This window comes from Otolemur garnettii, unplaced genomic scaffold, assembly GCF_000181295.1.
Source record: "Otolemur garnettii isolate 467f Iridium unplaced genomic scaffold, OtoGar3 scaffold00002, whole genome shotgun sequence".
In the NCBI taxonomy this organism is placed as follows: Eukaryota; Metazoa; Chordata; class Mammalia; order Primates; family Galagidae; genus Otolemur; species Otolemur garnettii.
This window is the reverse complement of record NW_003852397.1, coordinates 38365890-38374489: the sequence shown is the minus strand read 5'-3', so window position 1 is coordinate 38374489 and position 8600 is coordinate 38365890.

Below are 8600 nucleotides of genomic sequence, written 5' to 3'. Positions count from 1 at the left end.
CTAGGACATACGAAGAATAATCACTGTGGTTGTTTATTCAATACTTTCACAGTCGGTGTTATCTGTGAATCTTTCTTAGTAATCAATAACTAACTTAGGTTAAAAAATATCATATTCCTTTAAAACTTTTATGGAAGTTCTCCTAAGGCATTTGAGTGAGGAAAAGGGAAAAATTCCTGAGAATTGAACAGATTCAAAGCCACCTCTGCTAATAAGTATCTCAGTGATTTGTGGCCAGTTACCTAACCTCTCTGACCAAATGATAGCTCTCTTAATCTACAGAATGAATGGGTTGGATTTAATATATAAAATGTCTTCCAGTCTTTATATCTTTTATAAGCATTGACTGACTCTCCTTAGAAATGTAAGTAATGTGTGACTCAAATGTTCATTTCATGTATTTTGATTTATTTTCCTTCAAATATTGGGTACTTCCCTTGTTAGTATTAAAATCAATCCAGATTTCTTAAGCTGGAAACAAAAAATCAGGAAGAACTGAAAATCTCATAAAATACTCAGATTAATGTCAAAGATGCTGTGGATACCACAATCAGGAAAATTTTTGGATGAACACCCAAGGGGTCAATGCTTACAGCATTTGGAATTTCACTATTATTATAAAAACATTTTCCACAATAAATCTGTTATACCAAAGAACAGTATACATGTAGTATTACATGTAGTACTTCACAGATGTTACTTCTTTTAGAAGTTTAAACTTTGCTTATATGTGTATTTACTTATGAGTCTTAATATGGGTATAGGTAGAATAAGAGTTTGTTATGTATGAAATATAATGTCTATGATAAAAAAGTTTATGTATCCATATATTCATTCATTCCTTTATCCATCAACCTTTTCTTGGATGTTCACTATGTGTCAAGAAGCATGCTAATTGCTATACAGTGAAAAGTAATTAAGATATTTTCTTAGAAGAGGTAACATTCTAGGAGCAGATATAGCAATTACACAATAAAGGTATAAGTATGATAGATATTAAGAGGCACCTAGAGAGAGCACCTAATTGGGATTTAAAATGTTAAATTAGGTATCAGAAGAAGCTACATCTTGACTAAGGCAAATTGCTGGCTAATAAAATGTTTCAGGCAGAGGGAGAAATCATACCAAAGTTCAGAGACTAAAGAGATGATATTAGGGAATGAATAGGGTAAATATTAGCCTAAGATTAATATAAATTGAATACAACATGGGAAGTGATATAGGGCTAGGCTGTAGATGTCAACAAGGAAAACACTGAAGGATATGGTTAGCCACAGAACATCTAATTCCGTTCTAAAGGCACTGAATGGTAAGATGGTAGGATGTGGGAGAAATTTATCAGGTTTGAGGCCCATCACTAGCACTGGGGTTGTTGGTGGTGTCTCTCATTGAGCTATGGATATCATAACAAAGGAGAAAACTGGGACAGATACATGGAAATAAGAGTTAAAGTTTTAGAAGTGTTAAGTCTTTGGAGTTTGTGCAACTGCTAAGTGGAAATGCAGACAACATAACATGGGGGGAAAGAAGTGATATTCAATATAATGCTGCTAAGAGAGTTAGATAGTCACATCCTGAGGAATGAAACAGGGCCCCTACGCCTTACCAATCACAAAATTTAATTCAAGAAGGATAAAATATTTAGATCTAAGGCATGAAACGATAAGAATTCTGGAGGAAAATGAAAATTCTTCTAGATATCAGTGTAGGCAAAGAAGTCATCACTAAGATCCCAAAGGCCATCATGGCAACAATGAAAACAAATAAGTGAGACCTGATTAAACTTAACAACTTATATACAACTAAGGAAATAATCAACAGAGCAAATAACCTACACAATGAGATTGCCTATACTGATTAGTGCAATTTAATGCTGAATAGCTGTGGGCTAATAACTAGAACTTGAAAAGAACTCAAGCAAATCAGCAAGAAAAAAAAATCAAACAACTCCATCAAAAAGTGGACAAAAATATGAACAGAAGCTTCTCAAAATAAGAAAAACAAATGGGCAATAAATATATGAAGAAAATGCTCAATATCACTAATCATCAGGGATATGCAAATTAAAGTCACAATGAGGTATGTGATTTACCCTAATTAGAATGACTTTTATTATAAAGTCTGAGAACACTATGCTGATGTGGATGCAGAGAAAAAGGAATATTTATACACTGTTATTAAGACTGCAATTTTGTCCAACCTTCACGGAAAGCAATATGTAAATTCCTCAAAGAACTAAAAGCAAAGCTACCATTTGAGCCAGCAAATCCACCATTGGGTACATTCCCAAATTAAAAGAGTCATTTTATCAAACAGCCACCTTCACTCAAATGTTTACTGCAGCACCATTATAAATTCAAAGATGTGGAATCAACACAAATGACCATTGATTCATGAATGAATGAATAAATGTGATAGGTGATATATGTGTACCACCGAGCAGTACTCAGCTATAAAAAAGATGAAATAAAGCCTTTAGAAATAATCTGGGTGGAACAGAAAACCATTCTCCTAAGTGAAGTATCTTAAAAATAATAATAAACAAAAAGCCACATGTATTCATTATGAAATTGGGCTAACCAAAGAGCAAACATCTGCATAGTAGGAAGTAAAACTCAGTGAACATTAATGGTTGTAAGGGGAGGAGGAGGAAAGCAAATAAACTAATCTAACGGGTACTATGAAAACCGTTTGGGTGACGAGCATACCGGAGCTAAGATTTAAACATTACAAAAACGATTCGTGTAACCTAAAACCTGAATCCCTTTAATATTTTGAAATAGTTAATTAAAAAATAAAGCTCTGTAGAAGATTTTGATCTAACATTCACAGTCAGCCCTTTTAGTCACTAGGGAATCACTGATCATAGTGGTCAGTGACATTGTCACAACCATGATTTTTTAAATTATTATTTATATTTTTTTGAGACAGAGTGTCACTATGTTGCCCTTGGTAGAGTGCTGTGGTGTCACAGCTCACAGCAACCTCAAACTCTTGAGCTTAAGCAATTCTCTTGTCTCAACCTCTGGAATAGCTGGGACTTCAGACACCTGCCACAATGCCTGGCTATTTTTGGTTGCAGTTGTTATTGTTTAGCAGACCGAGGCTGGGCTTGAATCTACCCACCTCAGTGTATGTGGCTGGCACCCTACTCACTGAGCTAAAGGGAGCGGAGCCCGCAACCATGTTTTAGTAAGATTTCTATGACAGTTGTGCACCAATGTTGTGGAGAAATAGAAACCAGACAATAAGTAAAGGATTTAAAGTTGAGTATCCAATAATTTCCTAAACACGGACTGACAGTTATGACTCCTTTTTGAAATTTACATGCTTTTTACTTTCTTGAGGAAGATTTTATCTTGAAATCCTGGTCCCTGAATTACTGTTGGATTTGCAACATGAAAAATCTTTTCATGGTGAGTTTAAAATGACTTAGTCTGGCCATTATGAAAGTCAATGAAAAATTTTAGCAAATCTGAAACATAGTTGAAAATAAAGGGCTTTCTTACCCTATTTGTTTAGTTAGAAATGAGCTTTTTTCCCCTATTGCTTACAAATGACACTTTAATATGCCTATAATTCTAAAAGCACTGGGGAGGGGTTCCAATGGAAACTGTTGGGTTTATTTATTTATTTATTTATTACAAAGAATTACAAAGAATAGAGGGGAAATGCATTGTTTTCTTTCTTTTTTGATGCTTTTCAAAAAGCCTTAATCGACCACAGCTGTGATATCGCACAGACCTAAAACAGGAAATGAGTGTTTCGATAATGCTGCATTTCCAAAGCACTTAAACGTCATGGTGAAAATACCAGTAACGATACTCTTTGAGATTAACTCCGAAGGGAGGGATTTAATTCACCAGACTATTTTAGGAGGTCTCGTTTTTAAAAATATTCAAAAGAGACCCCTTTTCTCTAAACTGTCAGGATATACGAAAAATAAAAGTAAAATGTGAGAGAAAGAAACAAACAGCGTAGAAAATATAGGAATCTGCTGCTGTTCTAGGCAGGATTTTTCTTTCCTGTGCAGTGGCTGCCAAGTACAATTTTACTTTTTTGATTTAAGAGCAATCTTTTCAGGATCACTTCTTCAGCGGGAATGTGGCCAGTGATGAAGTACATGGGCTCTTGGACAAGGTTCTTAAGCACTTTGCAATGATTCAGTTTGGGAAAGATTTTTTTTTTTTAAGGCTTCCAATGTCAACAAATGTTAAAGCTAATAGCAGCCCTGTGTCACACACATCCTCTCCACTAGCAGCCTCCCTTCCTCCCAGGCTTTATTTGCATTACTGACATAACTCTGACCCAATGACCTTGTTGCTTGCAACATAAGAAAACTTCGCTTTTGATCGTTTGACTGTAATGTTCTTGGTCACAGACTGTTGAGTTCCATGAGCTGCAACGTCTGCTCAAATAAATAGTAATATTTGTGTTCCCTACTTTTCACACAATCTTTTTTTTTTTTTTTTGCAGTTTTTGGCCGAGGCTAGGTTTGAAGCCGCCACCTCTGGTATATGGGGCCAGCGCCCCACTCCTTGAGCCACAGGCACCGCCCAATCTTCATTAAAGAAAACATACACACAAAAAAATTAGGACTATTTTTATCCTATATTTTTTCTTAGAAAAATGATCATTTAGTTCAGTTTTAAAAGCACTTTTTGATCACATAGAAATTCTCAAGCACCCTGCTATATGTTGTAACACAAAGGAGTCTGCTTGTCTTTTATTTATAGGTTGCAGATACTAATATTTCAGGCTTCGGGGGGGTCACAAATAGTCTCCGCCATACTTTCTTCTTTCTTATCTTTTTACAACCAAAGTATAAAACCCATTCATACCAAGGTAGACCCCGGTTTAATGGATAAATAACATATAAAAAGAAGTTTCATTTATAAGTGGAAAAAATAGCTTGAGCTATAGGAACATACAAATTCTGTGAAATTGTATACTCACTGTAATGCTAAATATTAATGCATAAGTGATGAAAATAGTCAATCATATCTGGGAAGTTGACCTCCCCAAACTGAAGACAAATGGGTTCTTGTTTTCACACAGGAAGGAATTCCAGAGCAAGTGAACAGAATAAAGCAAAAGGAAGTTTACTGAAGTCACAAAGAAATAGAAGGAAGCTATAACCCAATTTTAGCGCAGGAATATGGGGAGAGGGGAGAGGGAAGGGAGGGGAAGGGGGAGGGTGGGTGGGGGGGTGATTGGTGGGACCATGCCTATGGTTCATCCTATAAGGGTACATGTGAATCTCTCTAAATATAGAATATAAATGTCTTAACACAATAAAAAAAGAAAGAAAGAAAGAAATAGAAGGAAGGCTAGTTCATAAACAGGACAGTGGCTATCTCTCAGAACCACAGAGAGTACCCTCTGTGAGTTTCTGGTGTCTGATTCTAACCTTTTTGTTTATTTCATGTTCAGCAGTGGGAAGATTATTCATAAGATTTCTGGGTAAGGGGTAGAGAGTTCCCAGAATAAAGCAGCCCACTTTCTAAACCAGATAGGGTAACTTCTAGGAGTTACATGGCATTTTAGATTTCCATGGCACGATGGGGGTTTCTTTATCATGCTAACGTGTTAGAACTAGGGCATGAGATGTGGGGGTAACCAGAAGTCACTCTCAGCACCATCTTGGTTCGAACTGTTTTCAGCTGGCTTCTCCACTACCTCCTGTTTTATCAGAGACCTGGGTTTAGGTCTTATAATACCTTATTGAGAAGGACCTGTGAATTCCGTATCTCAGAAGTATCTCATCAGAAAGATGAATTTTGGTTTATATTTTGATAGACAGAGAAAAATGAGTGCACGGACAATGCAAGTAGGTAAAACAGTGAGTCGTGGCACTGAACCCTCACAGAAGGGTTGAAGCACAGGGGATGTATGAGAAATATATGAGTAAAGGTGGGTCAGAATGTCCAGAGCCTTGTGAAAACTGTCTAGATGTGATCCTATAAGCAACACAACAGGCAGAAGAGTTAAGCAGAAAACTAAGATTCAATCTGTTTTCTAGAGACCTAACTTTATTTAGATCCATATGACACCTATATGGAAAATAGTTAAATACAGTCCTTTCTTAAGTCACATTCCTTTTTACATTGTAAAAAATTGTTTTAATATACCGATTTAGTTAGAACAAAGCACTTTACTGTCATCTGCTGGAAATTTGCCATAATAAAATGTAGAAGTCTATACTGTCTGTCACGTGAATGGTGATTATGAAATATGGCATCTTTGTGCTGACTGTACACAGAGGAGCCTTGTCTCTAGAAACAGCATAACGTTGGTGAGAAGAGCAACACGGAAGCAGGATGATACTCTTTTGACAATGTTGGGTCCAGGCAGAGATGATGGAGCCCTGGGGAGTGGAGGTAACGGGCGTTACAAACACAGAATCTCCATGAGGGGTTGAGTTGTAAAGATCAAGGGAGTGAGTTAGGATTTATACAAGATTCTAAGAATTGAATTTGAAAGAACTACGTGGAAAGCATTGCCTTTAATTGTAAGAAGAAATACACAAGGAGTAGCAAATTAGAATTTGGAGAATTAACGTTTGAAAATGTTAACTTTGAAGGAAGCATGAAATATAGAGACAATCGTCAGTAGAAATATAGAATCCAATAGAGATCAATGGCATTCATGCCATAGTGCAGAGTATAAAAATAGAAAATACTCAAGCAAAGAGAGCTCTAGATGAGAAAGCAGAAACTAGCAAAATATGCAGAATTTGAGTAACAAATCTGGAGAAAAACCAGAAGGAAGGGATATTATAGATTTCAAGAGGAAGATACACATTCCAGAAGGAGTAAACTTCAAGATAGTATTCATCCTTCTGAGGGTAAGTCTGATGCCAAGGAATTAGAAGGTCAGCACTACCTTGCTAAAAGTAGTTTGTAGGAGGATGTGGTGAAGATAGAATTGAAATTTCTGGATGCCAAGAAGAGATGATAAATGAGGATTAGAAAGGATTAGAAGTGATTATCAAACACTGTCTGTCATTATCTTTTCAAAAAGGTCGACTTTTGAAAGTCAGTAAAGGAAAGATAAGTAACAGGTGAGAAAGAAATATGTGAATTTTTGGTAAAAATTGGAACGAAATGACAAAAAAAAAGGATTAAATATGCAATTAATAATCATATGCATGCATAATACATAACACATGAATAAGAAAGAACATTCAAAAACAATAAAATAACTTTAAAAGTTTAAAGATCAACAGAAGAGTGTTTGAAGTTACATAGCAGCATATGACATTTCTAAATGTTTAGATGGACAAGCGGTTTTAGGTTATTATTAGACCTTGCCTCTGTTTCTTCATCTGAGAATCTCCTGCTGCTTTAGCAGGCCGTAGAAATTTGAAAGGTTAGAGAAAAGGCAGGCGGGATCATATTTTCCACAGAGTGTGGAGGTACTTGGGTGGGGATCAACCAGTGGCCTGCTGCTATTTTACTTTCCCAAAGTTACCTCCATAAAAGAAGTTAAAAAAAAAATCTACTTCTTTTCAACTACCTTATCTCAGGTGTGATAATCCAAGATACACCTGAGGATAAAAAAACTCGTCAAAAGTTCCTTCTCCACACATGAGTTCTGGAACTCAAGATAGTTCGAGTAACGTCTTTAAAAAATTCTTGTTGCTTCTCCCTTCCCTCTCTCACTCCCGTTACTCCTATTAACACTGCAGTCATGGGGATTAATTTAGTATGTCTGGATTTCCCAAGCCTGCAGATTTGTTCTGAGGACAGGTGTGTAAGCACATTTCTTTTATGTGATTAAATGGTACTAGTGTTCCTTTTGACACCTAAGAACACAAGCTTTCCTCTTCTGAGATAGATGGATAGGAATAATCTGTATTAAGTGTCACTCCTGGCTACTCGCATTTGTGCACACACAACAATCTCCCTCTGAATCTCAAAGTGGATGACTCTATACATTATTTCCTGCAAATAGAGCTGACTCATTTCAAGTTCACCTGGGCTCTGATCAGACACAATGATACATTCAGGAGCAGCACACCAATGACTAGATGGCATTTATCATCCCAGGCCTACTGAGTTGAGTACAACTTCAGAACCAAACGATGTACTCTCTGAATCTTACTACGCTATTGAATTTCTTTCCCCTTTTTCTTTGTAATATTCTTGGCAGAAATATATAAAAAGTCAAGGCAATCAGGATGAAACTTCCCAAAATTTAATCAGACAGGGAGTGCAGGTTTTATTTTATTTTGGTGATCAGTTATAAACATTTAAAGCTACAGCTTGATATTTCTAAAATCTACTTAGCTGGTAGAAGTTTGGAAATGTGGTTTACAATATTTGGATTCTACAGACTTTAGGTCAAGAACAGTGGAACCAAGAAATGCATCCATGCCTGATTATAATGTGAACTTAAAAGAGGAATGAACAGAAAGAATGAGTAGTGTTAGGTAGTAACTGTAACATTCTCTAAATGCCTAAGGGAGCAAAGATGATGAGCTCAGAGGTTTAAGTCAATACTCTGTTTTGTCTTAGAAATTCTTAAACCAATTGCTTAAAGCTTCAAATTTGTCACAAAGTTAATATTTTCAATTTTTTCCCACACAGCAGGTTAGG